The sequence below is a fragment of the Ovis aries genome, chromosome 6 (assembly GCF_016772045.2).
Source record: "Ovis aries strain OAR_USU_Benz2616 breed Rambouillet chromosome 6, ARS-UI_Ramb_v3.0, whole genome shotgun sequence".
Taxonomy (NCBI): domain Eukaryota; kingdom Metazoa; phylum Chordata; class Mammalia; order Artiodactyla; family Bovidae; genus Ovis; species Ovis aries.
This window is the reverse complement of record NC_056059.1, coordinates 116,612,548-116,628,897: the sequence shown is the minus strand read 5'-3', so window position 1 is coordinate 116,628,897 and position 16,350 is coordinate 116,612,548. Positions and strand designations below refer to the sequence as shown.

General features: G+C 42.8%; 1 protein-coding gene across 26 annotated transcripts in view; it reads left to right on the top strand.

Moving 5' to 3' along the window:
- The window catches only part of ADD1 (adducin 1), a 99,838-nt gene that overhangs the window by 5,001 nt on the left and 78,487 nt on the right, over positions 1 to 16,350 (top strand). For 20 of the 26 annotated variants that reach the window (XM_060417704.1, XM_042251701.2, XM_042251706.2 and 17 more), the window contains exon 1: positions 3,970 to 16,350. This exon is cut by the window's right edge. The exons of 2 other annotated variants lie outside the window; for them this stretch is intronic. The gene's annotated coding sequence lies outside the window, so the exon portion shown is untranslated. Of the gene's footprint in view, positions 1 to 3,969 lie in introns of those variants that run through there. 4 more of the 26 variants (XM_042251707.2, XM_060417705.1, XM_060417702.1 and 1 more) reach the window with 3 other exon arrangements.

The window sequence follows — 16,350 nt, the reverse complement described above, 5'->3', positions numbered from 1 at the left end:
TCCAGAACATCCCCTGGAGAAGAAAAGGGCGACTCACTCCAGTATTCTTGCCTGAGAAACCCCATGGACAGAGGAGACCAGTGGGCTGGAGTTTATGGGATCGCAAGAGTCAGACACAACCCATTGACTAAACAGCAACAACAATTAGTCCTCGTATCTGGTAAAGTCAGTCCATGTTTTCCTTTGAATGTGTCTTGGCTGTTCCGGCTCTTAGTGTTTCCAGGTAAGTTTTTTCTCTCATGTAAGTTTTAAAATCATCTAGTCGGTTCCATTAATGACAACTCGGTTGGTATTTTGACTGGGAGTTCATTACAGCTATTTGTCCTTTGCGGTCTTGCTCAGCTTTTGTGAGGTTTGATTCATAGGTATTTCGTATTCCCTTTATCATATATGGTTTTAATTTTTTGTTATGTAACGGTGGCACATAGGACGCGCTTTGTCTTTTAACTGCAGTGATTTGTCCATTTGTGTTTGACGTGATTGAATCTGTTGTCGTATTGTTCCATCTGTGCTGGTGTTTTTCTTTTTCTCTTGTTTTTTCTTGCTTTTGGACTGAGCAACCTTTTCTTTTTTTCTTTTCAAGCATGCCATTTCCCTCTTCTAGATTGAAAGTGTCACAGTCTATTTCTGTTCTTAACTAAGTTTAGAGCAGTCGGTACCTTTCCTGTCCTGCACAACACAAGGAGTTCAGGGGACTTTTTTGGTTGTACTCTGTGGCATGCAAGATACAAGTTCCCTGACCAGGGATCGAACTCATGCCGCCTACAGTGGAGCCATGGAATACTAACCACTGGACTGCCAGAGAACTGCCTTCAGGTGGCTTAATTTCATTGGTCTCATTGTTTGGTATTGATACTCATTGTTGTTTGTGTCTAATATTGTATTGTTGTTGTTTTTTTTTAAGCTCCTACATAGAGACTTCCCTGATGCCTCAGTGGGTAAAGAATCCGCCTACAATGTGGGAGACCTGGGTTCGATCCCTGGGTTGGAAAGATCCCCTGGAGAAGGGAAAGACTGCCCATGCCAGTATTCTGGCCTGGAGAATTTCATGGACTGTATAGTCCATGGGTTTGCAAAGAGTCGGATGAGTGAGCAATTTTCACTCGAAAGACAGTATCACTCACAAGATACACAGCACCTCCCTTATTCTTTTTTTTTTTGAAAAGGAAAGTGTACTTTCATCGCATTTAAACTTTTTATGGCTATAAAATGTACGTAAGTTCAGCATTTTAACCGTTTAAAGCATACAGTTCCGTGGCATCCAGTACATTCACATTGCGGATTGTCACCACCATCCATCCACTGAACCCTTCTCATCCTTTAAGACTCTGTATCTGTTAAATAGGAACTCCCATTTCCCTCTCCTCCAGCCGCTGGCAGCACTGCTTTCTGTCTTAGGAATTTGACTACTCAAGTGCCGCACTCCAGTATTCTGGCCTAGAGAATTCCATGGACTGTGTGCTCTATCTCCATGGGGCTGCAGCGTTGGACATGACTGACTTTCACTGGCCACTGGCAGGGCCCTCATACAAGTGGAATCATAATTTGTGTTTTTGTGACTGACTTGTTTCATTTAGCATTATGCCTTTTAAGATTCATCCATATTGTAGCCTATGGCAGAATTTCCTTTTTAAGGCTGAATATTATTCCATTGTTATGGACAGGCCACATTTTGTTTATCAGTCTGTCAAAGACACTTGAGTTGCTTCCTCCTTTTGTTCATGGTTAATAATGCTGCTATGAACATGCATGTACAAATGTTAGTCTCATATACACCACGAAGTGGAATTGCTATGGTATATGGTAATTCTTTAACATTTGGAAGAACCACCATACCATTTTCCCCACTGAATGCACCATTTTACATTTCCACCAGCAATGCACAAGCGTTCCAATTTCTCCACTCCTTGTCAATACTTATTTTTTTTTAAATAAAATGGCAATCCTAATGGATGTTAAATGGTATCTCATGGTGGTTTTGACTTGCAATTTTTTAAAATGTTTAGTGATGTTGAGCATCTTTTCATGTGCTTATTGGCCATCTATATATCTTTGGAGAAATATAGATTCAAGTCCTTTGCCCATTCCTTAACTGGCTTGTATACTTTTTGGGTGTTAATGTGTAGATAGTGTTTCTTATATGCAGTTTTCTTAAGACTGGGTTCTTCAGAAGCAAAACTTTGAAGAGGAATCTTGTGCAAGTGATTTATTGAGGGAATGTTCTCAGGATAAGCCGAATGGGGGAATTAGGACAGTGCCAAGGAAAAAACAAGGGAAAGAGGTGGTTCAGCTGGAGACTAGCTTAACCTGGACCTAAGGGAATCTCTGGAGTATGACTGTTCTACAAAGTTGGTTTTGCTTTGAAGGGACCAGCCTTTTGTACCCCAGGTCAGCCAGTTATTGTCCAGGTAGGGAGATAACCTCCTGGGTGAGGCAGCACTCTGGAGAAAGGGGGTCCGTGGCAATTAGCAGCTCCCACTCACACCACCTGGAGAGTGGACCACTTGTAGCACGCACCCAGAAGAGGGATGTGGGCTGGGCACCAATGGCGACTCAGGCCACCCCTTGAAGGGCTCAGATCCACTTGATGTTTCTCACATTCAGTTCAGTCCATCGAGACATGGACTCTTCAGTGTTTTCACTGGTCCACGTACCTGGGCGAACTTCCAGACGATGGATAGAGGGATAAACTGAGGCCCCCACTGCTGCAGTTGGCCTCACAGCCACACCGATACCCAATACCTCACTTTTCCACCATGCATTCCAGACTGTTCTCAACTCGCCCTCTGGCTCTGGGAGAGCCCTGTGCTTATCAGGCCGTGTTGCTGCATCTGACGTTATACTTGTCACCTTTGTTTGACCTGGGTCTTTTTCGTATCTTCTGTGTCGCCACTTAATGTGCCCAGTGGTTGTCCACTCCCTTCCTCCCTTCAGCAAGCCCCCACTGACGTCTCCTGTGGGCCAGGCCTTTTTGCTGGGTGAAGGGGAAACAAAGTGAGTGATGCAGAATTGTGAGTCTTGTCTGGAGACAATTCTGCTTCCAGGAGATCAGAGGTCGCCATCTCTTATCCATGGAGAGTGTCCCTGACTCTTCTGCAGACCAGGCCAAGTAGGACCCTGCTGGGAGGGCAGGCCTGGATTCCATACTATTCTTTCACTGCCCAGCCCTGGGCCTCAGCTTACTATGGTTATAAAGGGAGCTAGCCCATATGGCTTCTGTGTCTTCTGGGGACTCGTATGAGACCAACAGGAGGGGCAGTTTGGGGAGGCGCCTCCAGGTCATTGGCAGATGGCCTGGTCTCCCCGATGCCCTGGTTCTGCGAAGGTCCCTGGTGCTCTCGCTCATCCAGCATCAGCACGCCCGGCTCCGGACATCAGGCAGCGGCCGCATCGACGGAGCCTAATCAGGATCCACAGGCCTCGCTGTCTTGGCCCCACCCTGGCTGCCAGCCCGGCCCCAAACTCTGGGCACAGGGGCAGAGTCTGTCCGCTGGAAGAGTGGGTGAGTCTGGCAGGGAGAGGCCTGGGGCCTCAGGCCGAGAAGGGCCTGGAACGGATCCTTTGGAGCGAGCTCCTGCGCGTCCTGCGAACCTGCCTTCCAAGAGCCTGACCAACGACAAATGAATGAGGCTTCCAAGAGCCTGACCATCGACAATGAATGAGTGGCCGAGCGGCTTCGGGTGAGCGGGCGCCGCCGGCACGCCGGCCAGACCTGTTTCAGCGACGAGGCATGTGGGCCTGCGAGCGCCCGTCCGCACGCGCTGGACCCCGCCCGGTCCGCAGGACCAGGGGCTGGGCGGCCGAAGTCCGACTCTGCCAACAGGCGGCAACCCCGCCCGCTCAGGCCGCGCCCCTCGCAGCCTCGGCCCCGCCCCCCGGCTCCGCCCGCGCCCAGCCAATAGCAGCACGGGTTGCTGGGAGGTGCGGCAAGGGCTGGGCCTATGGGGTGGTGCGTTGTTGGGCTGCGGCGCCGCAGGCCGCACCCAGCTCGGGCGGCTGGGGCTGTGAGGAGGGCTGAGGGGGCGGGAGGCCGGGCGGGCCGGGGCAGCGGGCCGGGGTTCGCGCGGCGGACAGGGGGCGGAGCCGGAGCCCGAGTCGCCGGAGCGGACGGGCGGCTGTCGCACTGGGACCTAGGCACCTTCGCGCTGCCCGCCATTCGCTTCTGAGGTGAGGCTGGTGCGCAGCGCGGCGGCGGGCTCGGGGCTGCAGGCCGAGCGGCGGGCCTTCGGCTGCGGCACGGAGGGCGGGGGCCGCCATGGGAGGGGTCCGCGCCTTTCGGCCGTCGGCCTTGAAGGGCGGAGGCGGGGGGGGGGGCCTATATCCTGCAGACCCTTGGCCCCAGGGGCTGGTCTGTGGGGACGGCCGGACAGCTTGTCGGTGGGCTGCGTGGTGGGCTTCGGGGGTCCCTGTGGAGAAGGAGGGCGCGGGCTGGACAAGGGGGTCTGCGCGGTGGTCGCGGCGGCCCGGCCCGTGGCCCCGCGGTGCCAGCGGCTCCAGGCTTCGCGCACAGACGCAGGCAGACGCGGGCATCCGGATCCTGCCAGCCGTCTGCTCTGTGTTTTTTTTTTTTTTTTTTTTTAAGAAAACGACAGCTTCTGCCGAAAGAGAGAAGCCACATCTGCCTGCGGACGGTAATAGGGCTGTCCTGCAACTTGATTAGGGAAGGGGCTGTTGCTCCTCCTCGCCCTCTCTTTCCTTTCTTTTTCGTCTCGGGGAGTGTCAGAGGGTTTCTTGCCTTTTCACCGTTTTATTTTTGCTCGAGTAATTCATGGTGGTCAGGAGATTTCGTAAGCTTTTGCGTTCACTTCATGCATTTTTACCTTTAAGTATTTTTTCGGTTAGCCTGCAACTGCCAGTAGTGGTGTGACCATATGATTTTATGCCTAAATGACAGAAAGCAATTTGTCATATCCGCACGGGCCAAAACCGTAGCTGAGCATTGTGTGCAATGCTGCTCGTAAGTTGTTACAGAAGGATTTTTTTTTTTTTGAGGGGGGGGTGTGAAAAGTGTTACTTCTTAATGAGGATAGGAAATAAGCTGTTGTAAGGTCCACTCTGTCTTTGCTTAAACACATCAGTGAAGGCTCCCAGTGAAGTTGGAGTCGATGAGCACCAGAGAGGGGAAGGCACCCCAGGCAAAGATGAATTATATGAGGGTGGGGTTGTACAGCTGGGGTCTTCAGTTAGCGGGCAAGTGCCAGCCCACGTGTAAACTAGTTATTTAAATCCAGAATCTTGGTATTCTGATTGTGGGTTACACTAGAATGGTGAAGTTGTTTTTTAAGGAAGTGAATGGTTTTGGCAGTCCCAACTGTTTTTCAGAGTTTTGATGTGGTTTACAGCAGGACAAATGCTATGGTTTGTTTTACTGCTTGTGTGGTTTCAGTTACAGAGGCTCACCGAAAGACGTGAATCTAAATTTTACCCAGTCTTCAAAAGGTGGGATAATTTCCTCTCTAAAATATAATTTATACAGCTAGCCGTTTTCTCCTTTAACTCTTCGGTGTTGTCTGATATTGGTAAGGTTTTGTTTGGTATTCAGTTGTTACTGATTTTGCTATAAAAGGTGTTTCTTTAGATGATTATTAGTTTTTAGTTAGTTCTTTCAGGTTGTCCTTGTATTGAATCAGTAAATACTGAAGCACTTTAAAAGATACTTTAAAAAAATAATCAGATATCCAACTGGTTTAAAATTTTATTGATTGGCATAATTTTTAACAGCTTGACAGCTAATATCAAAGAGACATTTTTATTATGTGAAATTTAGAGATTAAATTGGACTTATTCACTTATTTTTACATGTTTAATTCTTCCCACCACATGTAGAGAGACTAGTGTAATAAACCTCTCTACCCTCATCTAGCTTCAGTAGTTATTTTACTCATGGCTAGTTTTGCTTTACCTGTATCCTCATACCCAAGATGTCATATGATTTTAGCTGTTAAGTGTTTCTGTGTGTATATTTTCTTGATTTTAACAGTTTTGAGTCAGGATCCAAAGGCGTACATTGTGACATGTTTTAATCTATAGGCTCCTCTTCCGTCTTTTGTTGTCGCTTGTAATTTATTTGTTGCTGAAATTGTTGGTTTGTCCTGTGGAATTACTCACGGTCTGGATTTTATTGTTTTGTAGTTTATCTGTGTAGTATTTGCTGTAAATGTAATGTAACTTAGTTAGACCTAAAGGCGTTATCAGATTCAGGCTTGGTTTATTTTTGGCAAGAAGACTTCGTAGGTTAGTAGCAGATAAGGATTAGTAGTCTTTTAAAATGGAAGTATAGATGATTCATAGTATTTCAGGTATATATACCATGTGTATATCAGATACATATTCTCTTCAGCTTCTTTCCATTACAGGTTATTAAAAGATACTGAATATAGTTCCTTGTGCTATATAGTAGGTACTGTTAAATCTATTTTTTATACAGTAATGTGTATCTGTTAATCCCAGATCTCCAGTTTGTTCTGCTCCCTCTTTCCCCTTTGGTAGCTATAAATTTGTTCAGTCTGTGACTCTGTTTCTGTTTTGTAAGTAAGTTCATTTGTGTAATTGTTTAGATTTCGCTAAGGTGGTGTCATTTGATGTCTTCCCTTGTCTTGCCGCACTTAGTATGAGAACCCTTAGGTCGGTCAGTATTGCTGCAAGGGGTCTGTCTTCATGTTTGGATCCCTTAATGCTCAATGTTTAGAGTCATTCTTTAAGTAGGTATTAAAAATGTCGATATTTTAATTATATAACTTCATCATTTATTAGCTGGAATATTTCTATAAAGAGCAATTTCCCTTCCTTCATTATTTGGTTACCTTGAATTGTAACTCTCTTAGGAAAGGCAGGATAAATGCTTAATCCTGCTACATTTTATATTAGTTTTCAAAATAATGAGTTGGCATCCTCTGAAAGTAGCCAGTGAGTTGTGTATATGTATTTGTGTCATTGTGAATTCATGGATTTAAACGTATTTATATGGTTCAGTTCATTGCAAATCCTTACTGAGACTCAAATTGTTCCGTCATTGTATAATAGAAATCTGTTCAAATTGGCTCCTCAATCCTTTAGACACAAGTCTTTGATGGCTCTTTTTTCTGGTATGACAAACCACACCAGGCTCATGTTGTACATTTTTTGTCCCAGCCCTGGAATCATCATTTCTCCAAGCGGCCTTGATTTTTTTTAATGAAAAAATAATATTTAGTAATTAAAGTCTGTGCCTGTGGGGTTGTTTATTGCTGCTAAGTTGATCATTGATCTTTTCAGTGCACACATGGCGGATTACTGACACTAAAGCGAGATGACAGAATTCTGTTTAACCTTTTTAATCTTGCCTGTGTCTCTTTTTTTCTTCTAAGACAAACGTCTTGACTCTAATTCCTCATTGCTTTATCCTACACTGTATTTCAGTATCAGAAGGATAATATGAACACTACCACCAACTAATAAAAGGTGTTTAAGAGGTTTTTTGTATCCTTATTTGGAATACGTAGTCAAATTATTGTGTTTTAAAGTTGCTTAGAGTAGTTACTGCATGATTTTGCTGCCACTGGATGTGCGGTGTTCTTTTGTTTTTTATTTTGTTTTCAGTGTTTAGGTATTGCATTTTTTTGTTTTCAAATTGAAGAAATATGTAAGTTACAGGTATACAGTGTAGTGATAAATAATTTTTAAAATTTATACTCCATTTATAGTTATTATAAAATACTGGTTAAGGAATTGCTTTTTGTCTTGTTTTTAGGTTCCATGTATAAGTGGGATCATGTGGTATTTGTCTTTCTGTCTGACCTAATTTCACTTACAGTGTTCTCAGGGTTCATGCATGTTATAGAAAGTATCAGAATTTTCTTCCTTTTTAAGACTGAATAACATTCCATTGTATGTAAATACCACACTTATTTATTCATTCATCCCTCTGCAAATATTTGGTTTGCTTCCACGTATCAGCAATGGTGAATACTGCTGCTATGAACATGAATGTGCAAATAGCCTCCTTGAGACCCTACTTTCAGTTCTTTGTGTTATGTATTCAGGAATGGAATTGCTGGATCAGATGGTAATTCTGTTTAAAAAATTTTGACTAACCATTGTACTGTTTTCCGCAATGGCTGTACCATTTTATTGATATATTCCCACCAGTAGAGCAAAAGGACTCCAATTTTTTCACATCCTTGGGAACATTTTCCTTTTTTTTCGATAGTAGCCACAGTGGTCATCCTGATGGATATGAGGTGAGGTGGTATCGTGCAGTTTTGATTTGCGCGTCCCTAATGCCATCAGGCTTTTTTCCCCACTTAACATGTGGCATCTGTGCCAGACTAGAGTATAGACATATTTCTCATTCCTTCCAGTTGCATTGTGCTCCTGTATATGGTTGTGCCATGCTTTATTCAGGAAGATATGACTGCTTTTTAATGAATGTTCTTGTCAATTAATGGCCATTTTTTTCACTTATACTGTAACTTGGTGAAATTTTTCTGATGCATTTAAAGTGATTAGAATGGTAAGAAGTACTTCACATAAGTGTGATGTCATATTCTTGAATTCTGTTCTGTTAAGAAGACTTGAGCCTTCTCTCTTATGTGCTAGTAGCCAATACTGATGTTAAAAGATTTCACTTTCACTTTTTTTTTTGGCCTTTTTAATAGCTGCTATTTCAGTCCCTCAACTGCAATAGTACAGTTTGGAGTTGGCTTCAAAAATGTCATTTCTCACATCATCTAATTCATATTGATACAATATTAATCCAGTTGTAAATATCACATTTTAGTAATCTTTTTCTGTTATCTATTCTCTCATGTATTACCTGTCTTCATAATCACTGAACTCTTGAGTATTTAGCCATTTAAGTCTAAAATACTAGACCCGTAGACTCTAGTGTGTGGAAACCAGTGCTTATAGCTGTCATCATTAATGCTGTCTGGTAACATCAATTTTGTCAGTTCTACCCTAAGAATACGTCCTGGATCAGTCCTTCTGTCCCATCGCCACTGTTTCCGCCTGGTCCCAGTGGCTGTCATATCTCTCTTGGACTACCGCAGCAGCGTGCAGCTGGTCCCCCCAGGTCCGTCCTTTCTACTTAATCTCCACCTGGCAGCCAGAGTGATTTATGTACAGTAGAAGCTGGATCATGGTCTGCCGTGCTAAACCTGCTCAAAGACCAGTGAAGTATTAATAGTTGCCTTTAGGTAACAGTGTGGCTGTTGGATAGAGGTGGGAAGAAGCCTTATGTTTTACTGGATAACCTCATAAATAAACCTTTTGAGTTTTGATTCATGTAATTGGATTATGTACTCAGAATAAATTAAGCAATTTTACAAACAAATCAATCCAGTGACTTCCCTTTATACTTAGAACAAAATCCAAATTTCTTCTTTTTTTTCTGTCTGTGCCCTATGGTTTAGGGGAATGATGCTGACCAAGGGTTGAACCGCGACCCCTGGCAGTGAGAGCACTGAGTCCTAACTACTGAGTCAGAGCTCCCCCAGTTTTATAGTGATCGCCCAGCTCACTTTTTTCCGTTCTTCCACTTGTCCATTTATGCTGCGTTTACATGGCCTTCTGGAACCTGTCTGGCTCTTATTATCATTATTAGCTTTTACTGAGCTGTGACGGTGGGGTCACTGCCCGCATTGAGTGCACACATTGCGGTTGTGCCTGTGGACTTTCCTTCGATACCTGTCGCTCCCTCTGTTTAAGTGACTATGGAAAATAGGGATGTGCTTTTAGTGGCAACACAGGTTTTCTAAATCCAGTTTATAAGCTTAAATTTTTATCTTTTTAAAATACTTACTGTGTGCTAGGCATTGCACTTTTTATGTGTGGGAGCCAAAAAGTTCTTTCAGGTGTTTCCGTAAGATGTTTTGGAAAAACCTGCATGATTTTTTTTTTTTTTACTAGCCCAGTATTATCTAATTTAATGCTTAAAACAATCCTCTTGAGTGGATACTATTTTCATCTCATCAGATGGAAAAACCAAGAAAGTTTAAGTGATTGCCGAGGTCACAAAGGAGGTGGTGGAGCTGGGATTCAAACCAAGGACGTCTGAGTCTGGAGATGATGCTCTGCAATGCCAGGCTGTGCTGCCTGCCGTCTGCGTACTTCCTTAGTCCTGCCCCTTCAGTCTCCTGTAACTTTTGGCTCTGGTCTTCCCCGTGAGGGTAGCAGCTCTGCCTCTTTTGTTACTGTTTCCTGAGGCTAGCACAGTGCCTGGAGTAGAGCAGGTCCTTAAGAAATGCTTGTTGCATTAGTGATCTTCAGTTAATTTCTTAAAAGCTTAGCTGTGAGAAATGAAGTTCATGGCAAATTATTAAAGGCTCATCTGTTCCCTCAAAGCAGAGGTTGACAGGCTTTTTGTAAAGGGCCAGATAATAAATATTTCAGACTTTGAGTGAGTGTTAGTTGCTCAGCCATGTCCAGCTCTCTTTCATCCCATGGACTGGAGCTCCCACCAGGCTCCTCTCTCCATGAGATTCTCCAGGCAAGAATACTGGAGTGAGTTGCAGTTCTCTTCTCCAGGGGATCTTCCTGATCCAAGGATGGAACCCAGGTCTCTTGCACTGCAGGCAGATTCTTTACCAGCTGAGCCACCAGGTCTTTCCTTAGGCTTTGAGAGCTCTATGATCTCTGTGGCAACGAAACTATTCAGCTTTGCTGTTGCATGAAAGCAGCCGTAGGTCATTCATAAGTGACACGACTGTCCAATAAAACCTAATTTATGGATGCTGAAATTTGAATTGATTTTCATGTCTATCATATATTTATGTTGCGTATATTATTTTTTTCTAGCCTTTAAAAAATCAAAGCTTGTGGTCCTTATAAAAATAGGCAGTGGGCTGGACTTGGCTTCAGGTGGAGCACCATTTGCTGATTTCTGCCCGGAGTTTAAATTTTTTCGTTAAGCCAAGTTAGACGTCTGCCTTCTGCCCTTATTTGTTTTGTCTGCCAGTGGGCTTTCTTTTGTAGCTTCCTGCTTTGGTCTGCAGTAGGGAGCTGCGGAGGAGAAGCACTGTCCTGAGTCCCGAGATGCCACGTGATACTGGCTGCAGGGCTGTCGTTGTGGGCTTTGTCCATTATAGTAAATGGAATAAAGACTCCCCTTTGTTCAGGAAATCTGCTTTACTTTTCTTAGTAGGAATTTCAGCTTCATTATTCTGGTTCTAACCCAGAATGAATGTTTGTCCTTCAGATAATATATTTCAGCTGTGGTTTAATAGTGAGCACTTCTTGGAGTTAGAAAGAGCTGGTTATACCTAGCTGTTTAACTTTCTTCGCTAAATAGATCTTTTATTGAGTTTCATTTTTATTATATTTTGGAGTATAGTTGATTTACAGTGTTGTGTTAGTTCCAGGTGTACAGGAAAATGATTGTTACACATACATCCTTTTTTTTTTTCAGATTCTTTTCCGATATAGGTTAATGCAGAATATTGAGTAGAGTTCTCTGTGTCATACTGTAGGTCCTTGCTGATAATTTTATATATGGTAGTGTGTATATGTTAATCCCAAACTCCAAACGTATCTCCCCCCCTTTCCCTTTTGGTAACCGTTAAGTTTGTTTTTGAAGTCTGTGAATCTGTTCTTTGTCAATAAGTCCATTGTTATTGTCTGTAGATTTTGCATGAGTGATGTATGCTGTTTGTCTTTCTGTCTTAACTTCACTTAGTACGATCATTTCTAGGTCCCTCCCTGTTGCTGCAACACCTGCTAGGTTAATCTTAAGCTAGCATTATACCTGGCCCAGAGGAAGAATCCGGGAAATGGCAAAGCTCCTTTTCTACCCTCACCTCCATCACTTTCTCCATCTCACATCCTTGGACACATCACTTCCTTTCTTGAACTTCAGTTTCCCCATTTGTACAGTGGGTGTGATAATGCCCTCCATAAGTATTTCAGAGAATTGGTATGATGATTTGGGACTTCCCTGGTGGTCCAGGGGTTAAGAGTCCACCTTGCAGTTCAGGGGCCATTTCAGTTCCTGGTCAGGGAACTAAGATCCCACATGCCACATGGTAACTAAGCCTGCATGCTCTGGAGGTGCAAATGGAGAGCCTGTGTACCACAGCCCAATGCAGCCAATAAACAAAAATAAATAGTGAAAAAGAGGATTGGTGTGATGATTAAATTAAAAAGTGCTTTGTAAGCTATAGGTGCTGCTTAAGTGTGTTGAGTTATTATCACATATTTAGAATATTCTTGAGGGCAAAAACGAGAGAGGAATCATCACTAACGGTGCATTAACTTCTCTTAAACGCATCCCAAACTATTACTTATGTTATGCCTTTGGGTCTGAAAGATTGTGCTGAAAAAGCTATGCCATACATATTGTAGCTCACCTGGCCAAACGAGAGGTTAGTGTTTGAGAAAATGCAGAGGTGCCACTGCCATAGAAGCTTTCTACGCAGAATTGTGAATCTGCGCCGGAAGTCTTGGAACTCAAATCCTTGGGGCTAACACCTTCTCGCTTTTACCTTAAAGATGTTGCTTCACTGTCTTCTTGCTGCATCGCTTCACACAGGGGGTCTGCTGCCACCCTGATCTTTGTTCTTCTGCATAGCATGTCCTTGTTCTTTGACGGCTTTTAAGATTTTCCTATCACTGGTTTTGCAGTTTTATTTTGACGTGCTTTCCTTTAATTTCTTTTTTTATTTGACCGTACCAGTTCTTAGTTGTGGCATGCAGGATATTTGGTTGTGGCATGTGGGATCTAGTTCCCTGACTAGGAATTGAACCAGGGCCTCCTGCATTGGAAGCAAGGACCCTTTGCCACTGGACTACCAGGGAAGTCCCTTGATGTGCTTTTGAAATCAGTGGGTTTTTCTTTTTCTTTTTTCATGTATCTTGTGGTTGGGGTTCATTGAGCAGCTTTCTTGGATCTTTGGGTTTATAGACCTAAATTTATAGATCCAGATTTATAGATCTGTGAGTTTGTTCATCAAACTTGAGAAAATTTTGGTCATTATCTTTTCATGTGTATTTGCTTCTCAATGTTGTCTTTGAGAACTCCAGTTCCATTCATATTGGACTATTTAAAGTTGACCAACAGCTCAGGGATGCTCTGTTCATTTATTTGATTTTCTTTTTCCTTTCCTTTTTTTTTTTTTAATTGCTTTGTCTTCAAATTCACTACTCTCTTGTACAGTGTTTAATCTATCATTAATCTTGTTCAGTGTAAATTTTCATCTTATGTGGTATAGCTTTCATCTTTAGAATTTCAATTTGTATCTTTTTTATATCTTCCATCTCTCTACTTGAGGTTTTGAATGTATGTAATATAGTTGTACTAACTGTTTTAGTGACCTTGTCCACTAATTTTAACTTGACTTTCAGTTCTTGGTTGGTTTGATTGATTTATATCTCCAATATGGATCTTGTTTTTCTGCTTTTTTGCTTGTTGGGTAATTTTTTATTGGATTCCAGACATTGTGAATTTTACATTGTTGGGTTCTGAATCATTATTTCTTCCTATAAACATTCTTAAACCTTGTTTGCTCCGTTTTGTTAGCAGTAGAACTTTAAAATTTTTACTATGTTGTAGATGGTGAATGGCAACATTTTCTTTTACATAAACTCCTAGCCTCCTGTGGAGAAGGAAATGGCAGCTCACTCCAGTGTTCTTGCCTAGAAAATCCGATGGTTGGAGTAGCCTGGCAGGCTACTGTCCATGGGGTCGCAGAGAGTTTGGCACGACTGAGTGACTTCACTTAGCCTCCTTGAGAATGGAAAGTCACTGAAGCAACAATAACAGCAGCGTTTTACCTGCTTTACCTGTGGATCTGATAGAGCATTTTGTTTTTATTTTCCCCTGTGCTTTGGCAAGTTATTTTGGTAAGTAGAGAATTTCCTTTAGTCTGAGGTTTTAAAAGCCGAATCTGAGGGTGGGTTAAGTACCAGATGAAATATGCTGATACCTGCTCAGTTTGTTCAGTGCTTACTAGCTGTCACATGGCTCTTTCAAATATTTAAAATATTTAGGAACTTTGACACAGCATAATATTAAACTTTAACAGAGCTGTTTAATAGTTCATGCTTGTTCTGACCTGTATACAGGAGGCTTGAGTTGGAAGGAGTGAAGGGAAGCAGGTTTAATTTCATTTGCCCTTTGAGCTTTATTCCAGAAGTACCTTTTTAAGCAATTGTTGTGCCTAATGTATAACACTGTCTTTGATATCTGTTAGCTTAAAAGTGTTGAGCATATTTTGATATGATTTTATATTAATTTAAAATATACATAAGAAAAAATAGCATTTTTCCTACATGGGAAAAAATAGCATTTTTAAATGCAGTAGGAGTGGAGTCTGGAGGACACTTAAATTTTAACTGAACAGTATCTTGAAAACCCCCTCTGCCAGGATAAAGTGACAACAGTAATTTTTAAAGTGTTATTTTGTAAGGATATTTTCCATTCTGTAGCCTTCATTAACTTGGAGTCCCATTTCTTCACATATAGTTATTGAGCACCTGTTCTGTGCTGAGGACTGCTCCAGGCATAATAAACAGAGCAGAGGATAAGATGCCTGTCCCTCTCTTGGGAGCTTCAGTTGTAGAGTGAGAGATGAGGTAATTAAAGCTCGACTGTCGTTAGTAATAACTGCGTTGAAGAGCACAGAAGCAGAATAGGGGACGGAGGATGATGGCAGCAGGGTCTGCTATAGATGGGAGGGTGAGGGAGGCTTCTCTGAGGAGGTGACGTTTGATTAGAGATGGAATCTGTGTGCATCTGGGGGAGAGCTTTTGGGCAGTGGAGACCCACCTTACGGTCCGTGGTTTCTTGTTGCCTGTTGGTGGGGGCAGGTAATGTAGGCTAGACGTCTGGGAAAAGAAAGCCTGTCTGCTCTGTGAACCAGGTGAGGAAGCAGAGCAGGTGCTGTTTGCCAGTGTCCTTATCCCTGCCTCGTGCCTGGCACTGGGTAGTGCCGACATGAAATGAATTTTTTTGGAGGAGCCCATCTAATAATGACAAATTTAGTATTAGTAGTGGTAGTATCACTATTAAATAATTATTAAGTTATAGCCACAGGCAATGTTTATTGTGCACTTTGTGGGGTGTGTTATTGTACCATTTTGCAGACAAGGAAGCCATGAGGCAAGTTAAGAAATGTGCCCAAGAGCACACAGCTGGAGTGGTAATGTGTACATACATCCTTTAAAAAATAAATTGTTAAAATTGTTATACATAAAGATCCTGATTTTGTTCCTCTTTAATGCATCTTGGCAGATGCTCAATAGCAGCACATGAATCTATATGATTCTCTTTAATAGTCTCAGGTTTTTTCTTTCACCTGTATAATTTATTTAATCACTGCTATATTGATAGGTATTTGTTTCTCGATTTTTACTGCTATAAGCTTTTTAAGGTTAGTATTCTGTGTCTTTGGGCACTGTGAAGTGTATATGTAGGTATCGACTCAGAAGGGAAATTGCTCAGTCCAAGGATAGTTTGCATGTTGTTGTTCAGTCACCCAGTCGTGTCTGACTCTTTGCCACCCCATGAACAATAGCATGTGAGTCCTCTGTCCCTCACCATCTCCTGAAGTTTGCCCAGAGTCATGTGCATTGCATTGATGGTGCCATTTAGCCATCTCATTCTCTGACGCCCTCTTCTCCTCCTGTTCTCAGTCTTTCCCAGAATTAGGGACTTTTGCAGTGAGTCAGCTGTTCTCATCAGATGACCAAAATACTGGAGCTTCATCTTCAGCATCAGTCCTTCCAACGAGTAGTCAGGGTTGATTTCCCTTAGGATTGACTGATTTGATCTCTTTGCTGTCCAAGAGACTCCCTTTAATTTGCATAGCTGTCTCCAAATTACCCTTCTAAGGAGCTGCACCAGTTTGCACACCCACCAACTGCATGTATTCCCCATGTAAGAAAGTGTGTATGTGTAACAGAGGTGATCATGGTATCTGTCTTACAATTATTATGAGGTTTAAGCTGGATTTAGAAAAGGCAGAGGAATCAGAGATCAAATTGCCAACATCTGCTGGATCATAGAAAAAGCAAGAGAATTCCAGAAAAACATCCGCTTTATTGATTGCACCAAAGCCTTTGACTGTGTCGATCACAACGAACTGTGAAAATTTCTTAAAGAGATGGGAAGACCAGCCCACCTTACCTGCCTCCTGAGAAATCTGTATGCAGGTCAAGAAACAACAGTTAGAACCAGACATGGAACAATGGACTGATTCCAGATTGGGAAAGGAGTATGTCAAGGCTGTATATTGTCACTCAGCTTATTTAACTTATATGCAGAGTACATCATTCAGAATGCCGGGCTGGGTGAAGCACAAGTTGGAATCAAGATTGCAGGGATGGACAAGGAGACAACCCAGGCCCTCAGCCTGCTGAGCAGGGTACAGACACAGC